Source organism: Antechinus flavipes, chromosome 1 (assembly GCF_016432865.1).
Source record: "Antechinus flavipes isolate AdamAnt ecotype Samford, QLD, Australia chromosome 1, AdamAnt_v2, whole genome shotgun sequence".
In the NCBI taxonomy this organism is placed as follows: domain Eukaryota; kingdom Metazoa; phylum Chordata; class Mammalia; order Dasyuromorphia; family Dasyuridae; genus Antechinus; species Antechinus flavipes.
This window is the reverse complement of record NC_067398.1, coordinates 361628137-361653541: the sequence shown is the minus strand read 5'-3', so window position 1 is coordinate 361653541 and position 25405 is coordinate 361628137. Positions and strand designations below refer to the sequence as shown.

Sequence of the window (25405 nt, the reverse complement as noted above, 5' to 3'; positions counted from 1 at the left end):
CACATCTAATAAGTAACTGAGGCAGAATTCAATCTCAGGTCTTTCTAATTTCAATTTCAGTGATTCTATCCATTGCATCTGAATTTTGTTGGGCTGAAAAACAAATTTGGGGTTTACTGATTCTACAAAACTATTATTAAGATGTGTATATGTTATTCCTGTGAAAGATGTGATGATCCTATGGGGTATATGGGCTCCATTAACCTTCTCTTTGAAAAGTATCAACACTGTCAGCGTATCAGGATATCAGATTGGCTAGATGTCACTAAAATGATCGCTTCTATTTCTCTACTACTAGTTTGTAAACTTTATGGGGAGGTAATTTTTTTATTATTATTATTCCCATTTTACAACTGAAGAAACTAGGTTCAAGAAAGTTAAAGGAAGATTTGCCTGAGATTCCATGGCAAGGAAAGGAAGCTCAGTCTTTTGACTGTAAGCCAAGGGACTAGTTTCTTCACAGATGCTGCCTTTCTCTCCTTATAAAAGACAATGATTCTGAGGAGATAAGATATAAGATGGGGAAAGCAAGAGCCCAGATAGCAGAAAAAGCCCTGCATTTAAAGACAAAAAGCCTGCCTCTAATGCAGGCTTTGCTGCATTCTTCCTACTGCCTGTGTGACCTTGGGGAAATGACTTTACCCCACAGTACCACATCTATACAATGAAGGGGCTGAGCAAAATGATTTCTAAGGTCTCTTGCCTCTCTAAATCCTGTTCTTCCTTCTATGGGGGAGTTTCAAGGGGAGAGCAAGGACACAGGTGGGAGTAATACAGATTTAAAACCTAAGTGCATAGCTTAAAGGAAATCGGCTGAGCAGAGCCAGAGAGTCCAGATGATTTGAAGTCTGTAATGAATGACTGGATGGGGACAGGAGGGATGCTCTAGGGGAAAAGGATGACATAGAGAAATTCAGCCTCCTTTGCCTCAGTCAATCATGGGATTGTAAGATTTAGTGCTTAAAGGGAACTTAGAAGTCATATAGGCCAAATCCCATTATTTTACACACAGAGAGAAACTGAGGCCCAAAAAAATGAAATTATTTATTCAAGGAAATGGGTAGTTGAGAGCCAAGAGTTGAGCATAGCCTCTAAATCCAATGTTCCTTCCATTACTTCATACCATTTTCTAATAAGTCAACTATACTATCATTGAATCAGTTGATAAGCATTTGTAGAGCACCAAGATGTGCCATTAACTGTGCTAAGAGCTAGGGATACAAAGAAAGATAAAAGATAATTCCAGCTCAACTCATAAGCCAGCAATAAATAGCTGCTGAATCAAATACTTTTTTGAGCACCTAATCTGTGCCTGGTGCTATTTGAGATGAGAACTACTTGTGAATGGAATCATGGAATCACAGACTATGTTATAAATTCAGTCACAAGTTGTCATAGAGATAGGGAAATTCTAGTTTGGATAGTTCTTTTTGGTCCATGTGTAAGGCAGTCCACTCCAGACAGGTCCTATCTGAAGCCTAATTTCTTTAAAGGGATATTACTGAATTATCAACTATTCTCTAGCTAGTACAGTCAGAACTGCCACTTTTTGAGTTGCTTCCAACTATGAGACATTATTGATTCTTCTATGACATTCTCTTTTTGTTTATTTTGTTTCGGGGAGGCAATCAGAATGACTTGCCTAGGGTCACACAGTTAGTAAGTATCTGAGGTGATGGCCCTAATACAGGACCCCAGAAAACTTTCGTACCATTCTATAACGTCATCACAATTGAAGGTTTTAGCTCTAGTCCTCTAATTCTACCTAAACTTCATAAAGTAATTAAGTGACTTACCCAAGATCAAACCTGAAGCAGGGCTGGAATTCAAATTCTTGTCTCCTCTGACTTCAGCTGTAGTTTTCTTTCTGCTGCCTCATTCCATAATATCTGGCCTTTTACATCCTTGCTTCTCTACTACACCCTATAGCTTTCTTTTGTTTTCTAGGTCAGTTCCATATTCTTAACTTGTTCTCCTGTTCTTGTCTCATTCTCTGTAGCAGCTGTTTCAGTCCTGGTTTATGGTCTTGATTCTGTAAATCTTTACTACCCACATCTAGTTTTTTAGGGGTTATAGGGTTGTAGCAATTATATATGCTTATTTTAGATGGTTTCCAAATAATTATATAAATGTGGCAACGGATCTGGAGCAAAATATATTACATGCATGACATATCAAAATATCTGAACAGGATATGGATTTTGATTCAAAGCAAAATTCTCTTCCATAAACAACATTCAACACAGTGAGGAGAAGGATAAGTAGGCCTGGAGATGATAGCATTAAGTATGTGAACACAAGCACACATGAAGGTAACCACAAAATTATAAATACTGCCTGGGCTTGGATATAAGTTTAGGGTATCTATAACACCACAAGACTTTCCAACTCCTCTTTCTAGTTAGGTCAATTTATAGTCTTTTTTACCCCACACCCTAAAGAGAGATATGTTGGAAGTTCATAGTTATTTTCCACCTATGTTTGTTAATGTATGTTTTTGTATTTTTTTGGTTTTTCTTTTGCTTGTAGCAGACATGTTGGTGAGGAAGCACTTGCTTTCCCATAATGCTATGGAACAAAAACAACAATGTTGATTGAACAAGAGAAGTGACATTTCTCTCAGTTTCACCAAGGATGACAAGGCAAGAAAGAAAGGGTAGTGGGGTAAGGGAGTCATGGTGCTGATTTAGACCAGCCATTAACTCATTGCTAGATTATTTAATATAATTGGAGCATGTGTGCCATGTTGTTCTGACTTGTGAGGTATGCTGCAGGAAGAGGCAGAAGATATCAGCTGCAGTTGATGCCTCCTGAATTCCCTACTCTACTCATACTATTGGTACTTCTATTAGTGTTATGAGTTTATTTATTCCAATTTGGGGACTGATCCTTTTAGTAGGGAGAAAAGGATAGAGCTTATACCATTGTTCACTGGGAGACAGGTGTTCTTCCTTGTTTTGTGATAGATATGGTTTCTGTTCAAGGGTCCCTTATTAGCAAAATTCATACATTCCCAGAGGAAGACAAATTTTGGGGAGGAATAGGTGGGGGGTAGGTGAGTGGGAGGAGACATGAGCCATACTCATGACTCTCCTCCCCCAATTCCTTTGTAAATTCTTTTAATAAGAATATGAAGGATATAGGAGTTCCTTTTTCCTTAATAATAATAATAATACCAATAGCTAGTATTTGTACAGTGCTTTAAGATTTACCAAGCGTTTTATAAACATTATCTCACTTTATTTTCATAACTATCCTGAGAAGTAGATGTTATTATTATTTCCATTTTATAGATGAGGGAACTGATTCAGACAGGGTTTAAGTGATTTGTCCAAAGTCACACATATAGTAAGTGTCTAAGATGGGCTTTGAATCTCAGATCTTCCTGGCTACAGATCCAGTACTACATCCACTGTGATACCTAGCACTCCTTGATGCTTGGATGATGCTGTAGAAGGAGATAGGATTGGGAAAGGAAAAACAGCTTTCAAAGTCTGCTAAGCAGTTGTCTGCATATACCCATTTCTCATCAGCAGTCACCCCTCTGTTCTAGTCTTTTAAGTTTCTAGAGAGCATGTTTTACAAATTTTTGAAATCATCTAAATTCAACATATGTCCATCACATTTTTGTTATATAAAAGGCACCATGTTAGACTCTGATAATATAAAGATAGATATGGGACAAATCCTGTTCTCAGGTAACTTATAATCCAATATAGATAAAGATGTACATAAAAATCCTTATTATAGCGGAGAGTGAATTAAGTGCAAAGAAGAGATACAGGTATAATGTTATAACAAATTAAAGGAAGGATAGAGAAGCTTTATAGGAGAAAATAGTGATGGTGAGGATATCCTCTGAATTAGATCTTGAAGGAAGGAACAGACTTCAAACTAAAGGAGATTATTTGGTAGAAGGGGAAGTCCACTCCAGAAATGGGAGATGAGACTCTTTTCCCTTCCTTTCCTTCTCTTCCCTTCCTTCTCTTCCCTTCCTTCCTTCCTTCCTTCCTTCCTTCCTTCCTTCCTTCCTTCCTTCCTTCCTTCCTTCCTTCCTTCCTTCTTTCTTTCTTTCTTTCTTTCTTTCTTTCTTTCTTTCTTTCTTTCTTTCTTTTTCTTTCTTTCTTTCTTTCTTTCTTTTCTTTCTTTCTTTCTTTCTTTCTTTCTTTTTCTTCTCTCTTTTCCTCCCTCCCTCTTTCCTTCCCTCTTTCTCTTTCTTTTTCTTTCTTCTTTCTTTTCTTCTTTTCTTCTTTTCTCCTCTTGCTTCATTTATCATTCATTCAATGAGCATTTATTAAGTGCCTAGCAAGTACTAGGCACTGTGCTAAGTACTGGCTATATAAACAAAAACTGAAATAGTTCCTGCAACTTACATTTTATTTAGAGAAAGCAACATATTTACAGAAAATTAAATAAAAATATATGCAGAATAGATGCAAAATAACCTCTAGGTGGAGAACAAAAACAACTAGGAGGTGGGGGGGGGGAAGGTCAAATATTTATAATGAATTGACTGTCTTGGGCATAAAACATACATTTTGGCTTCTTGAGAACCAAGAAAGAGACATGGGGCCTCTTCAGTATAAGCATATATCATAGAATAACAGAATAACAGAAGGGATGTCATTTACTCCAACTCATGTCTTAATAAGAATTTCTTCTATCATATACTCAAAAGAGTGGCCATCCAGACTTTGCTTGAAGATTTCTAAAGAAAGGGACTTATCATCTTCCATTATACTTTTGGATAGCTCCAATTATTAGGAAGCTTTTCCTTTTAACAAGCCTTAATTTGACTCATCTAATGAGGAGTTTGACTTGCCTGAGAAGGAATAACCTATTCAAACCTAGGAATTGTGGGTTGGGGAATGGGAGTCAGAAAAAAGCTATGATTTAATAGAAGATCAGATAATAGTTAGCTAAAAGAACTTTAGGGAAGTTCCAGTGCCACAAGGTCACTAAATGTTTCAGGTGAGGTTCAAGGCAAGATAGGGGGATGGGTGGAGAGAAGAAAAACAACATGGAGATTAGAAGAACCTTGAAAATGAAATTTTGCCTTAAAAATGTTTGCGTTGGCTGAAGAAGATATAAAGAGAGGAAGCCACAAGCCCTTGGATTTAGGGTCAGCCTAATGGAACCAATGAAATGGCCAAATGTCAGCTTCTCCAACATTCTCTTCCTAGGTCTTCTATTAGGATTTCTTTGGCCATTGGTTCTATAGGGAAACAGATTCTAAGTTCTAAACAACTGATTTACCAACAAACTATATGATATAAAAGTTCTTTTCCTAAATCAAGAACTGCCTCATATCTCTCATCGATATTTATATTTTAAAGATTCAGCTCAGAAGAATAAATCTTCAAAACATGGAATTTTTGGTATAAATGGAGGAGAGAATTTCCTCATCTCTAAAATGAGGAGGTTGGAATAGATGACTTTTAAAGTTCTTTTCCAGTTCTAAAGCTATGATTCCATGGTATTTTTGAAGGGTGGGGCCTTCCCAAAGTTCTTCAAATTATACCACCTAAGTTATTGTCTACGTGGCTTAAGCACAAGAATGGCGCTGCATAGATGCAGTTTTCACTGTTACAATGAGACCCACCCAGCTTCTCCAACACATTCCCCTTCTTCCCCCACCCTTCAATGTAATATGTGCTCATTGTCCTAAGGAGAAGGCAGCAGCTAGAAATCACATCATGAAACTCCTTGATAGTAGCAAACCAATAGAGAGCTGCTATCTATGAAAGACTTTAAGGATGGGAGTGGGAGGGCCTAACCATTGCAGTCCTCCAGATTATTATCTGATCCCCATAGAAATCTAATCCCAGTAGCAGCCAAATCAGTAGGTCCTCTGTCCTTATGACATCTCAGTAATCTTGGCCATTTGCATGGTCCCAAGGGAGCCCAATAATAATCTTACCCAAAGATGAAAAGAGGCTCCATCATTCAGGGCCATGTCTTTCTCCCACTCACTGTTCCAGAGGAGCAAAGAAATTTCCCATTTTCTCCCTTCAAACCCTTGGGAGTAGAGGGAAGAGTTGTTAAAGTTCATCATTTTAGTTGTTTATATCTCCTATGCATATTTATTCTAGCTGGAAATCTTCCTTTGGCATTGGAGTGGAAGAGAGGATTGAAGGTTCCTAGATCCAGGGGGTCTCTTTTCCAGAGTAATTTACCTCCATTTCTGTCAAGGGCACCAGTTCCTTCCATTCAGACAGATTCAAAATCTTGGAGTCATCCTCAATTCCTCATTGTCACTAATTGCATGAATCCAATCAGCTGCCAATTCTTGTTTCTTTCTCTATAGCATCTCTCAATCCCTTCTTCTCTACACAGACAATCCTGCCTCCTCCCTCTTCAAACCCAAATTCCTTCTGCCCAGACTATTTCAAGAGTCTAGTCTTCCTGCCTTACTTCTCTCCCTTCTTCAATCTACCTTCCATTCAGTTGCCAAAGTGATTTTTCTAAAGTGGAGGTCTGACCATATCACTCCCCTGCTTAATAAACCTCGATGACTCCCTAGTACCTTTAGGATCAAAGGAAAACCCCTCTGTATGGCACTTAAAACCTTTCACAATTTGATTCCAATATACCTTTCCAGGCTTACACAATATTATTCTCTTCATGCACTCCATATTCTAGCTAAATTGGCCTTCTTTTGTACTTCATCCACAACATTTCAAATCGCCTTACTGTGCGTTTTCACAGGCTGTCTCCCATACTTGGCACACACTCCCCTCTTCACCTCTGTCTCTAAGAACCCCTAATTACTTTCAGATCTCAGTTCAAATCCTAGATCCTATTTAAAGTCTTTTCTGCTCCCACCCAGCTGTTAGTACATCCCTGCCTGCCCAAATTACCTTGTATATATTACTAGCTAGCCAGTATTTGGCACCTTAAAATTTGCAAAGGGCTTTATAAAAATTATCCTATTTGATCCACACAACAACCTTATGAAAGAGCTAGCACATGACCCCCAATTTACAGCTGAGGAAAGGAGACAGACAAAGGCTAATTGATTTGCCCAGAGTCAGTATAATCATCTGAGGTTGGATTTGAACTCAGGTCTTTCTAACTCTAGGTCCAGGACTCCACACACTGAACTGCCACCCAGTTGCCTCTATATCTTGTTTATATCTATGTGTGCATATGCTGACTCTCTTAATAGAGCAGTGAGACAATTTCATTTTTGTCTTTGTATTATTAGTGCTTACACAGGCATGGGGCTTAGCAGGTGCCTAATAAATGCCTTTTCATTGATGTATGGCATATACAGAGCATGTCCTACAATCTTGTACCAATCCCCATAAGCTCTCTGCTTTTCCTCATCCCAGGTTTGCAAAGGACTTTATAAAAATTATCTCATTTGATGGATGGATGGATGGATAGATACACAGACAGATGAATAGATAGATGATAGATCAATAAATGGATAGATGATAAATAGATATACATAAATAAGTGTGTATATGTAAATATATATATACATACACACAGACATAGATATATACACACATATCATGTTATGTCAGTGAGAAGTTCTTATCTGTGAATCAACAGAAAAATGGTAAGGAGTTGCCCGAAGCTCATTAATGTTGTCACTTACCTAGGATCACAGAGACCATAAGTATCAGAGAAAGGTTTTGGACTCTGGTCTTCTTGAATCTAAACCCAGCACTCTACCCAGTTTAATACATTGCATTGAGTGTGTAGAATCTGAATTGTGAGGGACATTAACAGTCCTCTAGTCTGGTGGTGTCAAAATTCAAACTGTACATAAAGATGCCTGTTGACCAAAAATGACTTTAAAAACAACATATTAACATCTATATTTTATTGTATTTTAATTTATCTTTATTTATTTCCCAATTGTATTTTAATCTAGCTGGGCTATATTCAAGAGTGTTGTGATTTGGGTGGGAATAGGTGTTTTCCCTCTCTATTCTTGTCCAAGAGGCAGCTAGGTGATGCAGGGGATAAAGTGCTAGGCCTAGAGCCAAGTTCTAAATTCAAATCTAGCTTCAGACCTCCCTAGCTATATGACCCTGCGCAATTCACTTTACTCTATTTGCCTCAGTTTCTTGATTTGTAAAATGAGCTGAAGAAGGAAATGGCAAACCATTTCCTGTATCTTTACCGAGAAAACTACAAATGAGGTCATGAAGAATCAGACTCCATTGAAATGACAACACTCTAGTCCAATGCCATAGAAATAGCAGTCTTGACAAGTAGTCATTAAGATTTTGCTTAAACTTCTCCACAGACCCGGCACTCTTTCATGAAATATCATGGCTGGAGATAGATTTCCCTATATTTCCCTTTATAATAACCTCCATAATAGGAAACTGCTTCTATCTGTTGTCTTACATCTATAGATAAAGCTAGCCCTACTTTTAGTAGGGAAAAGGAATCTATAAGCCCCATTTTACAAATCAGATATGTTAAGATTCATAATGTAATACCAGAGAAACTGAGGCAAGATAGAGCTTAGAGAGTATTTAATATTTTATTTGAAAAGGAGAGATTTACTGGGACCAAATGGATCCATGGCTTGGTCCCAGGGCTGAACGAGACTATCGTCTCCAAGAATCCAGCAAACAATGTGAGTTCTCACTGACCTATATACACATGGCTCAGACAGGGAGTAGAGTGAAGCAGGGGCAGAGTCAGGGTGCTGAGATTGGGAACGGGACTCTGACAGGGTGGGATGAGCCACTGGAGATGGGGATGACATAATGGGGGGAGGCATCCCAGACATGGGGAGAAGCATCTTGATAAGACAGTATCTGATATTCTGATAGCTTGGGATGGGGAGAAGCATTCTAATATTCTAAAATATAAGATCTTTTATCCTTATCAAATATTCTGATGATTAAGAGGGAGGGGTGGTTTTGCAGGATTGAGCAGAACAATTATAAACTGAGGCAGAACAATTCAGGACAATTTAGGGAAACTGAGTCAGGATAAGTAGGGAAACTGAGTCAGGATAAGTAGGGAAACTGAGTCAGGATAATTACTGAGTCAGGACAATAAAAGAGAACTATGGCACAACAATAGAAAGGGAGCAGCAACTTGCTTTAGTTTGCTGGTCCTGAAGTTGGGTCTTCAAGTATACCTAGCTCCACTTTCCATCTTCCCCTGAGTCCTGCCTGGATAGCTCCTTCCTTAGAACTTCCCAGGGTAGGCCTGAGTAGAGCTTCTGATCCATTTTTTTTTTCTCCCCAGCAACAACCCTTACTCACTCCACAAAACAATTTGAAAGGGAAGTTTATAAGAGGAAAAGAAATGAAAAGATCTCATTTAACAGCACACACTGGGTGGGGTTACTTCCTGGCCGGAAACATTGTGGCGAGTGGGCCCAGCGTGACCACGGAAAGTTGGTTTGGCTAAGCCAGGGCTCACTGGACAGTCGAATAGAGGCCAGACCAGGCATCTACTTCCTGGCCCCGGCCAAGCCAGGGACACCTATACTAACCTGCACATTGCAGGGCATGGGGCGGGGAAGGAATTTCTTTTTAAGTAAAAAAAAAAAAAAAAAAAAAAAAAAGCAACAACACAAATTAGGTCTCAGACAAAAAGGACTAGCGCTTCAGCATGTCAAATCAGGAGCCCATGTAGCAGCTGAATTAAGCTGCTGCCATACAGCCTCTACCCTACTGAGTCACACCCTGGGGAGGGGGACACCCACGGGGGAGGGGAAAGGAGCTTGATTCCTGGGCTTGGGGGTGGGACAGGGTGGGGCGGGGGAACAATGCAAACAGCAAACTTTGCTGTGCCCGCGCAGGTACAGACAGGTTCCGGGTAGCTTTTCTGGGCAGAAGTGGTAAAAGAGCTCCTGGATTTATTGTATCACGCCATTTCCCAGATCTCCTGATTGCTTATCCTTGTCCTCATCCTTGTCCTCAGTCCTTTTTGGAGTCCCTCGCCAAACAAAAAATAGCCTCCTTCCTAGACGAGTCACGGTAACTGTGAAACTAGCTCCTCCGCATCTCCATTCATCTTTCTTTTCTGTCCTTTCCCCACCTCGCTCCCCATTGTCTTTGTCGGTTTCTGGCTCTGGCTCTGGCTTTGGCTTTGGCTCTCTGTCTTTGTCTTTCTGTCTCTCTCTTTGTCTCTGTCTCTCTCACATGCACACACACACACACACACACACCCATCCCTTTAGAATCATAGGATTAAAAATTTTAAAGGCATGTTTGAGAACTGGCTTGAGGCCAGAAAAACCTGGGTTCAAATTTTGCCATAGAAACTTTCATCCCACTGAATCACTTAATTAACTGCAAAATCAGGGTTCCATGCCACAAATTCCCTTCCAGCCCTAAAAATGTGATCCTAAAATATTTTACTTCAACCCTCTCATTTTGTAGGTAAAGAAACTGAGGCCCAAAGAAAGGAATGGATGGTCAAAATCACACATAACAAATACCATTGCTGCTTTCCTTTAAATGCAGCCCGACTATCTTATAGGTTTTAAAATTGGGAAGCTTTACCACTTATCTCATCAGTGTTAGAATGACACTGGCAATGCTTTGGGGATATAAAGAGAGTCAACTTAGGTCAAGTGGTCAAGCCCAACACTACTTAATCAGTTAGGTAGCCCCATAGTGCATAGAGTACTGAACCTGAAATTAGGAACACAGCTTCCTGAATTTAAATCTGGCCTCAGACACTTACTAGCTGGGTGAACCTGGGCAAGTTACTTAACCCTGTTTTCCTCAGTTTCTTCACCTGTAAAATAAGCTGAAAAAGAAAATGGCAAACTCCTTCAGTATCTTTGCCAAGAAATTCCAAATGGAGTCACAAAGAATTTGATACAACCGAACAACAATGAAATAAATGATTTCTCCTTCTTCTAATTCCCTAAGGGGAAAAACACTTTCTCATTAATTTCTAACTTGATCCATGAGTTTTCCTAAGTAGAGGATAAGTTCCATGAAGAGAAAGACACTATATTTTCTTTCTCCTATCTTCTTTACATCATTTAGCACAAAACTGGATCTGTTGATAAATATCTATTGATTGATTTGCTGATAGCAATCTCTTTTCATTCATTTCTTTGGTTAATTTCTTTTAAGACAGATATTTATTAAAGAACTACAGTGCTAGGTGCTGGAGAATGCATAAAGGTTAGATGAGACATGTTCTTGCCCTCTTGGAGCTTACAGTTTAATGGAGACATAAAACCCTAACACATTAATTATGACATACAATATTACATGTTAAGTGTGTTAGAATTTCTGGTCCAATCATGACTACAGAGATAGATGATTATTTCTCAACAGATATTTCTCAACAGCCATACAGAATGCTGCACTTATTCTCAGATACTGTAGCCTTAAACTGTTGTAACAGCTTTGTTGTTGTTGTTGTTGTTGTTACAAGGGAGTGTTATTGAGGGTGTGTTATTGAGAAGTATCAAGGATATAAAAATGAAATGCATGAATGAAAAAAATTTTTTTGATATATTAGAGAAGTACAAAATAGAAAGAATGTTATGTGAGGGACAAGGGAGAAGACCATTATAATAATGAGACAAGGAGTAGATCAATAGATTCCCTGAGATAGTGCATTGTCAAACTAGGGACTTCGCTCTATCAATTCAGGTTGTCAAGTTCTCAGCAACTATCATCTTAGAAAGCTGTCTAGGGCACGTGCCAAAGGCCATAGAGCCAGTATCTATCAGAGGAAAAACAAGGACAGGGAGTGTCTTTTACCTTTCTTAGCATAGTTTTTGGCACATAGAAGGTACTTAATAAATATTTACTGACTGAGTTGAGATCTTCCTGAGGCCAGCTCTCTGCCCAGTATAGGAAATCATGTCTAAATCTGTTTACACTCTCAAGGATAATACTATTTTAGTGGTAGATGACAAATTCTTAAATGAAAGCCATGACTGTGAAATGATGGAATGTCAAGCATCAACTAATCAGTAGGGGAAGGGCAGTCTTTTGGGTGTCAGGGGGTGCTTCCCAGAATATCTGAAGTCACACCAGCCAGGAAGTGTAGTGGATAGAGCACTGGGACTGGATTTAAAAAGTTGTTCGATCATTTCAGTCTAACTCTCCATGATCCTATTTGGGGATTTTCTTGGAGTGGATTGCCATTTCTTTCTCTATCATTTTATATGAACTGAGGCAGACAGGATTAACTGATTTGCCCAGAGGCACACAGTTAGTCAGTGGCTGGGATCAGATTTGTACTGAGGAAGATGAGTCTTCCTGATTCCAAGCCCAGTATTTTGTCCACTGTGTCCATGGATTTAGGAAGTCCTGAGTTCAAATCTGACCTCAGACACTTACTAACTGGGTGACCTAGCAAGTCATTTAACTTTGCTTCAAATTTTGCCATTATAAAATGAGAATAATAAATAGCATCTATCTGCCAGGGATGTTTTGAAGATTAAATGAGATATTATTTAGAAAGTGCTTAGCGTAGTGCCTGTCATGTTGTAGGCACTATAAAAATTTATTATGCTATTATATTATATTTATATTTTTATATTATGTATATTATGATACCAAATATCTAGACGGTTGCCTGTTCAGCCTCTTTGTTAAAGTCAATCCTAAATGAAGCTTCTAATTTCCATTCTCAGAGAATCTGTTGGTACTCTGATTATGTTGGGAACAGTTAGGAAAGGGAGTCTGCTTGAGGTTGGCATAGAGAAAATGATTTCACTTTGGACAGAGTAAATTTAAAATGCAAGTAACCAATTAACTTCTCTCTTTTCCTAGGTATTGATACTTATAATGCCTTGTCAAATAATGCAAATGTCCATGTAATTTTGAGCAAAAGGAAGGGGTAGAAGAGGAGTGAGGAACGGAGGCAGAGAAAACCAATACCTACTCTGGAGGCTGAGGTAAGTGGTGGGGACAGGAGATGTTACATCTTAAACCTAGAGTCATATTGATGGTGGGTCAGCAGCATAATCCAAATATAGGAAAGACAACAACACTCTCAGTTCAGCTAATGACTTAATACAGTCTCTAGAGTTACTTCATCAAGTTTCCAGTAGAACAGCATCATCTAATCATAGATCTAGAATGTAAGGGACTCCAGAAGTCATCTAGACCACCCTCCTGCCTCCATTTTCCCCAAAAGAAAAATAAAGTATTAAACAAAACTTTCAGTGATCCTCTCTAATAGCCAAATATTAAAGATCAGCATAATCATAGAATCACTGTATTTTTATAATGAAAAAAGAGCTCTGGAAAGCTCGTTAATTATACCAATATCTATATATCTACTATATAATCTTTATGTATTCATATATATATATATATACATACATATATACATTCATATATGTACATAAGTATATTTGAAGTTTAATAACTGCTTGGAATTTCATGTAGCCTTTTACTGGAAAGGTGAAAACCTTTGAATTTTAGATCTTCTTTATTTTTTATCTTCCAAATTCTCACCCAATTCCACAGCATTAAATATCCTTCCATCTTAGCTACACCTCTTTGCATTTTTGTCTTAGGGTGTAAGAGATTTAATGATAGGCTTCTCACATAGAACCCTTCAGACAAAGAGAGAACTCAGAAAATATAATTAGTCTTACAAAGAAATTAAGGTGAGGCAGAAAGCTGCTCAGAGAAAAGAGGAATGGATTGTTAGAAACAGGAAAAGGGAAAAGCAATGGTCACTAAGCCCTAAACCTTTGCCTTCAGGAATCAGATGGGATTTTCCAGTACCAAACTCCAAACTGGCTTTTTCTGTGAATTGGGGTGAGGGTCTAGACAGCCAATGGCATATCTCAACATAGTGAGTTTATCTGGCTCCTGTTGGTTCCCAAGAATAGAATGAGAATTCTGGAGCTTACTCCCCACAAAGTGGAAGGAAAATATTTATTTCCCAGTGCTGTTAAATGGCTGACTTTTAATATCCCCATGTGAATGAATTTCCTTTGGGATTTCTTTGGAGTAAATTTGCTCTTCTCTCTGAAAGCCAAGTGCTTGAGTGCAGATGTGATCTCATTAAATTGAGTGGCCTCAGAGTGGTCCTAGTTGTCCATCTAATAACTGCCCTCTCTATGAAAAAGCCAAGAGGCAGAGGTCAACCAAATCTATCATTTGTCTCTGACTCTAAGCCACAGACTTAGTAGACCTTGAGCTTCCTTCCCTGGCCATAAAACAAACAAACAAATAAAAAACTGTCATCGTTCTTTTTCTTCCCAACTCTCAGTTTCTCTGAAGTTCTAAAGTTATGGATTCCTAGACCTCTGAAATTTCCAGTCCATTGATGATAAGGTGGTTGGTTAGTCTGATTGAATGATTCTACAAGTAAGTCCCTGTAACTTTTAGTCTGTATTCATTGGACCATGAGACATGAAGTGGACTCTAATCTTCCCCTTTTTTTTTGTCCCTTCCCCCTTCCTACCCTTATCCCAAATAACACCCAGCCACACCTAAATCTCTTCATACCTTATGTGCCTAGCACTGGACTCTGCCTAAAAGCAAACTAAAAGTAGACTCAGTTCATGCTATTTATAAGGTCAAAGAGAACATCTGAAGAGTTAGAGTTAAAAGGAGCCTCAGGGACAATTTAGATGAGCAGGTCTAAAACTTTTTGAACTTTTAAAAATTATTGAGAATTCCTCCTCTCCCCCTCAAAGAGCTTTGGTTTATAGGGATTATATCTATCATTATTTGCCTCACTGAAAAATTAAAATGTTATAGTATTATTTTGAAAATGGTTTTGACCTTGTAGACCCCTGAAAGAGTCTTGGGGACTATATTTTAAGAACCATTGAGCCAATCCATCCCCTCATTTTTTCCAGTGTAGAATCTAAAAACCACAAGTGCATAGATCTGGAAGGGACTTTAAAGATCATACAGCCTAAACCATTTATTTTATAGATGAGGAAACTGAGGCACAGAATGCTGAAATGATTTAAGGATATGCAAATGGCAGAAAGCCAGAATTTGAAGTCAAATATATTTATGTTTGCTATTGAAACAGTCAACTTTGGAACATTTTTTTTTCTGTAACTGAAGTCAAGAGATAGATATTATTATACAAGAAACTCTTCAGTTCTAAGAATTCAGGGTCCAAAATTTTAAACACTTGATATGTGCTTTTGTAATGAATTATAGGCTAAGAAAGAAGGAAGGAAGGATCACAGGGTTTTTTTAAATGACAAATTTTCATAATTTACTACAATTGATAAAAATTCTATTTATATTCAATTTTCCATGAATCTATTACATAAGTATCTATTAAATAAAGTATGATGTACCAATATCTTATCTCAGGCTCTCAAAGCACAATGCTATCATATTTGAAAGTGAATGACTACAAAAGCATTGAAGAGTTCATGCTAGCTTAAGGATAGGAAACTAAGATAGGGGGAGGCTATGTTAAAATCTTTCCCATCATTGATTTCCCTAAATCCTACTGAGCCTCTTTCTCTGTCCAGATTTATGTTCCTACCACACAAGAAACAAGGGATGTGGGCAGGCTGGTCAGAACCTAGAGCAAATCAAAAGATGAGAAACTGACCTCAAATCTCACCTATCTCTTCCCTTGACTAAAATCACAGAATTCTATGATCCAGTTCCTCTGATGTTGGAAAAAGAAAACATCTGCTATACAGGCTTGTATAGAGTTGTTAACACAAATAATACTTTATTTAAATACTTAATAAATATCTATTACCATCTAGTCCCTAAACATACATTCAACAGTTTTCCCATCCTGCCTGTCCTCCTGTCCTCACATTGTTCCCTCCATCTGGAATAATATCCCACCATATCCTTCTCTAGCTCCATCTGTCCAATTTCCTACCTCCCTATACCTTCCTTAAAGAATTAAGCCAATTACTATTACTTCCATGATATTTTTCTAATACCTTTAACAAGAAATGATTTATTTTTCTTCTAAACTACTATATTACTATGTATCTCTCTTATAGTATTTCACATTTTACCTTATATCATAGTTTTTTATATACTTGACTTTTCCCTTTTACTAGACTTAAAATTCTATCGATGTTGAGATAGGATCTTATTGATTAGTACCGCATTCATAGCAGCACAGTAATAATCAAAAAAATTCACTGACTGAATGTGAGAAGACTACATATATGTATGCACACATATTTTCTAAAAACAAGAGATGACATCGCCACATTTGTGTACTAATGTCTTCAGAGTATACTATAAACCACCACCAAAAGAAAACATAGTAGGGGAGTTTGAGAAACAAATGACAAGTTTGGTATGGAGACATGATATAGAAGTGTCAGGAGACTGAAATTCAACTAACATTTGCTGGAGCAGGTCCCTTCCTCTCTCTCTCTCTCTCTCTCTCTCTCTCTCTCTTTCTCTCTCTCTCTCTCTCTCTCTCTCTCTCTCTCTCTCTCTCTCTCTCTCTCTCTGTCTCTTTCTCTGTCTCTGTCTCTCTCTGACCCTGAAAAGTCTTAAGGCGCTATATTTTAAGAACCATTGATCCAGTCTATGCCCTCATTTTTTTTTCCAATAAAGAATCTAGAAAACATAGGATCATAGATCTAGAAAGGATTTCAGAGGTCATCTAGTCTAATCCATTTATTTTACAGAGGAGGAAACTGAGGCACAGAATGCTTAAGTGATTTAAGGATACACAAATGGCAGAAAGCCAGAATTTGAACAGAGTAGGTCCAAGGTTCCAAGTTGATAAGTAGTAGGATCTGTCCTGAGAATAACTCCTACACTTCCAGCCTACACAAGATAAGGAAATCTAATCCTAAAACAAAACAAAACAAATTATGAACTAATGCAAAAAAGTTCCAATTTAGAGAATACCAGTTCAATAGTTGGAACCAATCCTCTGGGAGGGAGGTTTTTTGGAAAGCAGGGGAAAAGTGACCATAACTTTGGAGAGACTAGACAATCATTGAATACTGAACCATTCCTGTTTTAAATCCCATTTGGTCCTAGTGTATGATCCTGGTGATAAATTGCTATAATCTTCTTGCTAGCATTTTATTTAATTTTTTTATGTAAATATTCTTTAGAGAAACTGGTCTATAGTTTTCTTTCTCTGTTTTGGCTCTTTCTGCATTAGGTATCAGCATCATATTTGAGTGCAAAAAAGGAATTTGGAGAACTCCTTCCTTGTCTATTCTTCCCCAAATAGTTTACATAGTATTAGAATTAATAGTTCTTTAAATATTTGGTACAATTCACTTGTAAATCCATTTTTTTTCTAAAATGGGTTTGATCAAGTATTCTATTTTCTCTTCTGTTAATTTGGGCAATTTATATTTTTGTAAATATTCATCCATGTCACTTAGATTGTCAAATTTATTGGTATACAATTGGGCAAAAAAGTTCTTAATTATTATTTTAATTTCCCATTTATTGGTAGTGAATTCACTCTTTTCATTTTTGATATCAGTAATATGCTTTTCTTTTTTCTTTTTATTTAATCAAATTAAACAATGATTTATCTATTTTATTGGATTTTCCATAAAACTAGCATTTAACTTTATTTATTAATTCAATATTTTTCTTTCAATTTTATTAATCTTTCTCTTGATTTTTAGAATTTCTAATTTGGTATTTATTTGGAAATTTAAAATTTGTTCATTTTTTTCTAGCTTTTTTAGTTGCATACCCAATTTATAAATCTGCTCTTTTTCTTCTTTATTGATGTTAACATTTAGAAATCATAAATTTTCCCTAAATACTGTTCTGGTTGCATCCTATAAATTTTGGTATGTTATCTCATTGTTATTATTCTCTCTGATGAAATTGTTGATTGTTTTTGTGATTTGTTGTTTGACTCACTCATTCTTTAGGATTAGATTATTTAGTTCCAATTAATTTTTAATCTATCTGGCCCTTTATTAAATGTAGTTTTTATTGCATCATGATCTAAAAAGGATGAATTTAATATTTCTGCCTTTCTACATTTAATTGTGAAATTTTAAGGCGTGAATGAATGATGATTGCTATCTTTGCCTTTTTTTTTTTTCAGCCTCAGCTAAGGTATCCATCCTCTTATTTTTACTCTGTGCTGGGTATTTCTGTTTCAAGAGTGTTTCTAGCAAACAATATATTGTTGAATTATGGTTTCTAATCCACTCTGCTATCTATTTCTGTTTTATGGGGGAGTTCATCCCATTCACATTCACAGTTATAATTACTAACTATGCATTTCCCTCCATCCTACTTTCCCCCATTTCTTCTTCTCTCTCTTTTTTTACCCTCTTCCTCCTCAAAAGTCCACCTCCCTTAATCTGCCCTCCCTTCTATCAGCACCTCTTCCTTCATTTTCTTATCCCTTCTCCCCCTACTTCCCTATAGGGTAAAATAGATTATTATAAATAATAGAGCATGTATGCTATTCCCTCTTTGATCCAATTCTGATGAAAGTAGGATTCAAGCTCTGCCTGCTATACTATTATCTTCCCTTCTACTATAAAATCTCTTCCTTTCATGTCTCTTTTATTGATAAAATTTTTCCTATTCTTCCTTCTTCCTTTTCCTTTCTCAGTGCATCCTTCTTTCCCACCTATTATTTTGTTTTTTTTGAGATCATCCCATCATAGTTAACTCATACTCTTGCTCTCTGTCTATGTATACTTTTTCTAAGTGCCCTAATAATAATAAAGTTCTTAAGAGTTACAATTATAATTTTCCCAGGAACTGATTGTTAAATATGAATAATTTTTATTACTACCTTCTGCTTTTATATAACAGTCACTTCTGGCCATCTATTAGCAAGTCTTCCCCTGTAGCACAGAAAAATGGTTAGGAAAAAATAACTGATGGGGCAGCTATGTGGCGCAGTAGATAGAGCCCCAACCCTGAAGTCAGGAGGACCTGAGTTCAAATGTGACCTCAGACACTTAACACTTCCTAGCTGTAGGACCCTAGGCAAGTCACTTACTCCAATTGACTCAGGGGAAAAAAAAAACTGATATAGTGACTTGGCTACTAATGTTCTATATCCATAGTCCTCTACTTCTTTTAGATCTGACTCTCATCAACAAAGAAGGACTCATTGCTAGAGTAGGAAATAAAGGAGAAAAGTGACCACTTTGTCTTAAAATTCTAACATAAGGAGAAGGCATAGTCTAACATGTTTCCTAAAGAATTCGGGGTGGGGGGGGAAGAATTATAAACCCTTCAAGGGAAAACCAGCACAAGATGGATGGAAAGCTCTGAGTAAATGAGTTCTGAAGACATGAAGAGATACAATTCCAATGGGAAGAAAAGACTTTGTGTTTATTGGCAGAAGAGGGGCGGTGTCTCAGATTTGTGTGTAGGAAATTCCTTCAAGCAACTTAGATTTTAGAAAAGAGAGACAGAAAATGGAAGTAAGGATTGGTCAGAGATAGCTAACACAGGGTTACAGATTTTAACGTTAAATAGATCTCATAGAATAGAATGAAGGTCCAATTCAAATAAAATGAAATAAGTTGTGTTTTTAAAAAATATTAGATTAAATTAAATATTAGATTAAAATGAAAAGTATTAGGTTAAAATTTGTTTAAAATACTTTGTATAACTTCATATATATAATGGATATTATATTGCTTACCTTTTCAATGGGTGGGGTAAAGGCTAGCAGGAGAGAATTTGAAACTGAAAAATTAAAAAGAAACTGAGTGTTAAAAAAATACATTGGGGTAGCTAGGTAATGCAATGGATAGAGTATAGGTCCTGGAGTTAGTAGGACCTGAGTTCAAATTCAGCCTCAAATATGCTTGATAACTTGCTAACTATGTGACCCTGGGCAAGTCACGTAAAACTGATTTCCTCAGAGAACAAACAAACAAAACACATGATGGGTGCAGAAGGGTAACTAGAAATGAGTTTGTCTGAAAAAAAAATCTGGAGATTTTAGTAGCCTGAAAAATCACTATAAATAAACGATATTATTTGACATCCAAGGAGGCTAATTCAATTTTAGACTCAATTAAGAAAGGTCTAGTAATAACTAGATAGAATTTATACTAGGAATGCAGGGCTCATTCAATATTAGAAAAACCCTCAGCATAATTGATCATATCAATAATAAAATAATCATGTGATTAGCTTAATAGACTCAGAAAAAGCCTTTGATAAAATATAGCACCTATTCCTATTAAAAACACTAGAGAGTATAGGAATAAATGGAACTTATTTTAAAATAAGTAATATCTGTCTAAAACCATCAGCAATTATAATCTGTAATGGGGTTAAGCAAGAAGCTTTCCCAGTACAAGCAGGGGTGAGCAAGAATGCCCATTATCACCTCTATCATTCAACATTTTACTAGAAATGTTAGCTATCGCAATAAGAAAAGGAAATTAAAGAAATTAGAATAGACAATGAGGAAACAATACTATCACTCTTTGCAGAGAATATGATTTTATGCAAAATCATACAGAATCAATGAAAAAAAATTTGAAATTATTAACTTCATCAAAGTTGCAGAATTCAAAATAAACCCATGTAAATCACTGGCATGTCTATGTATTACTAACAGAGTTCAGCAGCAAGAGATAAAAAGAAGAATTCCATTTAAAATAATTATAGACAATATAAAATACCTGAGTATCTACCTGCTACACAAACACAGGAACTATATGAATACAACTACAAAATACTTTTCACACAAAGTCAGATCTGAACAACTGGAAATAATATTAATTGCTCATGAGTAGGCTGAACTAATATAATAAACATAACAATTCCACCTAAACTAATCTACTTATTCAAGTGATACTAATAAAACTATCACAGGGCTAGAAAAAAATAACCACAATTTATCTAAAAGAACAAAAGCTCAAGGATTTTAAGGAAATCAATAAGAACAAATTCAAAAGAAGCTGGTCTAGATGTAACAGATCTCAAACTGTATTATAAAGTAGTAATCATCAAAACAATTTGGTTCTGGTTAAGAAAGAAAGTTATGAATCAGTGGAATTGATTAGGTATAGATTATGTTTTAGTAAATTACCATATATATAATAAATCTAAAGATCTACGCTTTTGGAACAAAAAACTCATTATTTGAAAAAACTTCTGGAAAAATTATATACTATGGCAGAAACTAGGTAGAGACTAACATCTCACATTGTATACCAAGAAAAAGCCAAAAGGGTTACACGATTTACACATCAAGGGTGATACCATAAGTAAATTAAGAGAGCATGGAACGGTTTATCTGTCAGATTTATGTATGAAGAAAAAAATTTAGGACTAAAGAAGCTATAGAGAGCATTACAAAACATAAAATAGATAATTCTAATTATATAAAATTAAAAAGTCTTGCATAAACAAAACTAGTGCAACTAAAATTATAAGGAAAACAAAAAACTGGGGGGAAATTTTTGCAACTAGTATCTCTGATAAAGTCCTCATTTCTCAAATCAAATTTATAAAAATACAAGTCATTCCTCAATTGATAGGTGGTAAAATGATATGACTACACAGTTTTCAAAGATTTCAAAACTATCTATAGGCATATGAAAAAATATCTAAATCACTATTGATCAGAGAAATGCAAATTAAAACAACTCTGAGGTACTACCTCATATCTATTAGGGCTAACATGACAAAAAAAGGAAAAATGTAGGATGTTGGAAGAGATGTGGGAAAACTGGGATACTAAAACGTCGTTGATGGAGTTGTGAACAGATTCAACTTTTCTGAAGTGTAATTTGGAACTACGCCCAAAGGGCTATAAAACTGTGTGTACCCTTTGATCCAGTAGTACCAGTGCTAGATCTATTCCCAAAACATCCAAAAATAGGGGAAAAGACATATTTGTACAAAAATATTTATAGCAGCTCTTTTTGTGATGGCTAAGAATTGGAAATCAGAGGAATGCTCATCAATTGAGGAGTGGTACACAATCTGTGGTACATGATTGTCATGGAATATTATTGTAGTATAAGAAATGACAAGCAGTGTGATTTCAGAAAAACTTGGATTTACATAAACTGATGCAAAGTGAAGTAAGCAGAACCAGGAGAACTTGATACATAATAACAATATTATTCCATGAAGAATTATTCTCAGCAATACAATGATTTAAGACAATCCCAAAGGATTAATGATGAAACATACTTTTAGCTTATAAGAAAGCATTAATATTGATTGAATATAGACTAAAGCATGCTATTTTTACTTTCATTTTTTTTCTTTTAGTTGAATCTTTTTCTACAAAATGACTAACATGGAAATGTTTTATATAATTACATGTTTATACATATATAAATTTGATTTATATATTTGATTGCTTATCATCAAGGAGAGTGGAAGGGAATGAGGAATAGAACTTGGAACTTTTTTTTTTAAGTTTTTTTTTAAAGTTTTGACTTTAAATAATTTGTTTAAAAATTGAAGGAAAAAAAAAGGCCTAGTAACCAAGACTTGATGGGACTTGGGAATTGAAGATGGAGAGATGGAATAAGGAGATTTCTTATTCTTATGCTCATAAGACTTGACTAGCATTCAGATCCGGATTTTAGGAAAGACCCAAGTATACTAGAGAGTATCCAGCAAACAGTTATAGATGGCTAAAAGCCTAGACATTATGTCACATTAGGATCAGTCGTTTCTAGAAGCCAGATTTACATTTTTGTGTGTGTGCATTTCATAGCAAAGACCCAGCCTCAATGGACATTTTTCATCTACTTATCCTGTCAGTGAGGCACCGGGTCTTAGCTAATTAATGAAATGATTATGCTTCAATGAGGAACCCTGCATAGAAGATCCTAATTAACCAATGTGATAATGAGGTGGTGCAGGCAGGAAGAAAGAACAGGAAAAAGGGAATCAGGAGATTTAGGTTTCAGTCTTGATTGGACAAGTCATTTTCCTTTATGAATTCACTCTCCTCATCTGTAAAGTGAGGAGATGGGGGAGGAAATAAGCAACTGAACTGTGCTAAGCACTTTACTCACTACACTTTAGATAGGTGCTGTTATTTTCTTCAGTTTAAAGTTGAGGAAACTGAGATAAACTGAGATAAACAGAGGTTAACAGTTATTTAACTGTATTTAACAGTATGGTAGAATGCTGTCCTGGTAAATGTTTAACTGTGTGTATACACGTGGTGCATGCATACAGGTACAGAACCATAAATACATATGTGCACATATGTATATATGTAATATACATGCTTTATCATATAATATGTGCATGTGTCTATGAGAGACAGAGACACACAGAGAGGGAGAGAGACAGAGATTGAGAGAGCAAGAGAATGACAGAGAGCGACAGAGACACAAAGAGAATAAGAGAGAAAGTTTTGGTAGCCTGAAAGCTAACTATGAATTTGATTCATACTAGTGATTTGACAATATGATTTGACATTTAAGGAAGCTAATTCAATTTTAGATTGAATTAAGAAAGATTTAGTAGCTAGGATTTATGTAGGAGAGGAAAATATATGTTGTGTATATATGTGCACATACATACACACATATACTCATATATCCATATATAATAATAATTAATTATTATATATGGATATATGTGTATAAATACCTACGTATACATATATGTATGTATAAAACACATACATATATCCTCTCTCAAGTCATGCATATATTGGACTAGATGTACATTAAGTATTTCATAGAATGGATTGACTTGAATCTTTTTTTTTTTGTTTTTGTTTTTTTTGTTTTTTTGTTTTTACTATTTTTTAATTGAGTATATTCAGGTTGCTAGGTGGTTTAGTGGTTAAGTAATGAGTTTGAAATTAGGAAAATTTAAGTCCAAGTCTGGTCTCTGACAATCATTAGTTGTGTGATCTTGGGCAAGTCACTAACCTTAATAAGGAAATGGCAAACCATCCCAATATCTTTGTCAAGGAAACTTCATGGATGGTATGGTATACAGAATCATGAAGAATTGAACATGACTAAATAATTGAATAACAACAACTATTACATGTATGTATACACACAAAGTTTAATCTGCATTATTAAGATCATCTCTATCACTTTTTTAATTCTAGGAAATCAACAAACAGTAAATCAAGCCCTGATTTGTAGCCTTTGTTGATTTCTGAGGTATAAATACTCACATTGAAAACTTAATCATTGGTTCTTGTAAGGTGATTTGAATAGGCTGTAGCACAGCTTTAGATATATTAGATGATTTCAGGTCTCCTCTAGCTCTGCCATTCTGTGATTCCTCTGACTGCAACTCAAGTCTCACGAGACCCAAGATTTTCCCACTGTAACAGGCTGCCTACTAGAGCAGCATGAAAGTGTGCCTCCAGTTTTTTTTTTTATGCCTAATTATTATGTTATGGATAAGAACTGATATTTATATGGCACTTTAAGATTTGCAAAGTGTTTTACATAAATTATCTCATTTGATCTTCACAACAACCTGTGAGATATATATTACATATTTTGTTATGCCAATAGATGGAGAAATGAATACTAAGAAAGAGGAAGTGAATTCATGGCCACATAATTAGTTAGCATTGAAGGGGGATTCAATCCCAGATTTTCCCTGGACTTTATATAATTTCACTGCTTAGAAGTAAACATCCTTTATGGGTTTCATGGCATGAACTGACTAATCTTTGTCTTTATTATATCTAAACTACATTTCGTCAGAGGTCTGTGTCAAGAAAAATTCAGCTTAAGTGTCTCTATTATTCTTCAAAATCAAATTAATTAATTCATTTAACAAATACAGAGCTGGGAGCATTTTATGTTCAGAAAAACAAATGTGCCAGTACTTCTGAAACATAGAATGTATGGATGAAAGCTATATAGAAGAAGGGAAAGATATGTTGTAAAGACCTTTACATGATAAACTCAATAAACAAGGGTGTTATTCTTTTTTTTTTTTAATCCTAAAGGTAATAGAAAGCCACTGGTAATAGGTAATAGTCACCAGAGCTTGAGTGAGAATAACATAAGCAAAATCTGCTGTTTAGAAAAATCAAGTTGGCCGCGAGGAGATTCAAGTTCCAATGATCTTGTAATGGAGAGAGCCCTGTGCACTCAGAGAGAGGACTAGGACTATGGGGACTGAGTGTGGATCACAACATAGTATTTTCACTTTTTTTGTGATTGTTTGCATTTTGTTTTCTTTCTCATTTTTTTTCCTTTTTGATCTGATTTTTCTTATGCAGTGTGATCATTATGGAAATATGTATTGAAGGATTGTACATGTTTAATATATTGGATTACTTGCTGTCTAGGGGAGGGGGGAGGGAAGAGAGATAAAAAATATTAGGAACATAAAGTTTTGAAAAGGTGAATGTTGAAAATAATCTATGCATATGTTTTGAAAATAAAAAGCTTTAATAAAAAAGAGACTTTAGCTTATGAATATGGATGTCTTATTTGCTTTTTTAATAAAAGAGAATTTTCTTTGGGAAAAAAAAAAAAGAAAAATCAAGTTGGCAACACTAACCCTCAACTGTGAACATAAATGCATTTTCCTGT

The 25405-nt window shown here is 35.9% G+C and overlaps 1 protein-coding gene across 4 annotated transcripts in view; it reads right to left on the bottom strand.

Annotated features, from left to right (window-relative positions):
* Positions 1 to 25405, bottom strand: part of ZBTB7C (zinc finger and BTB domain containing 7C) — a 552014-nt gene that overhangs the window by 62312 nt on the left and 464297 nt on the right. For 2 of the 4 annotated variants that reach the window (XM_051969650.1, XM_051969651.1), the window contains one exon: positions 19537 to 19580. The exons of the other annotated variants lie outside the window; for them this stretch is intronic. The gene's annotated coding sequence lies outside the window, so the exon portion shown is untranslated. The remainder of the gene's footprint in view (positions 1 to 19536; positions 19581 to 25405) is intronic. 4 annotated transcript variants of the gene reach the window in all.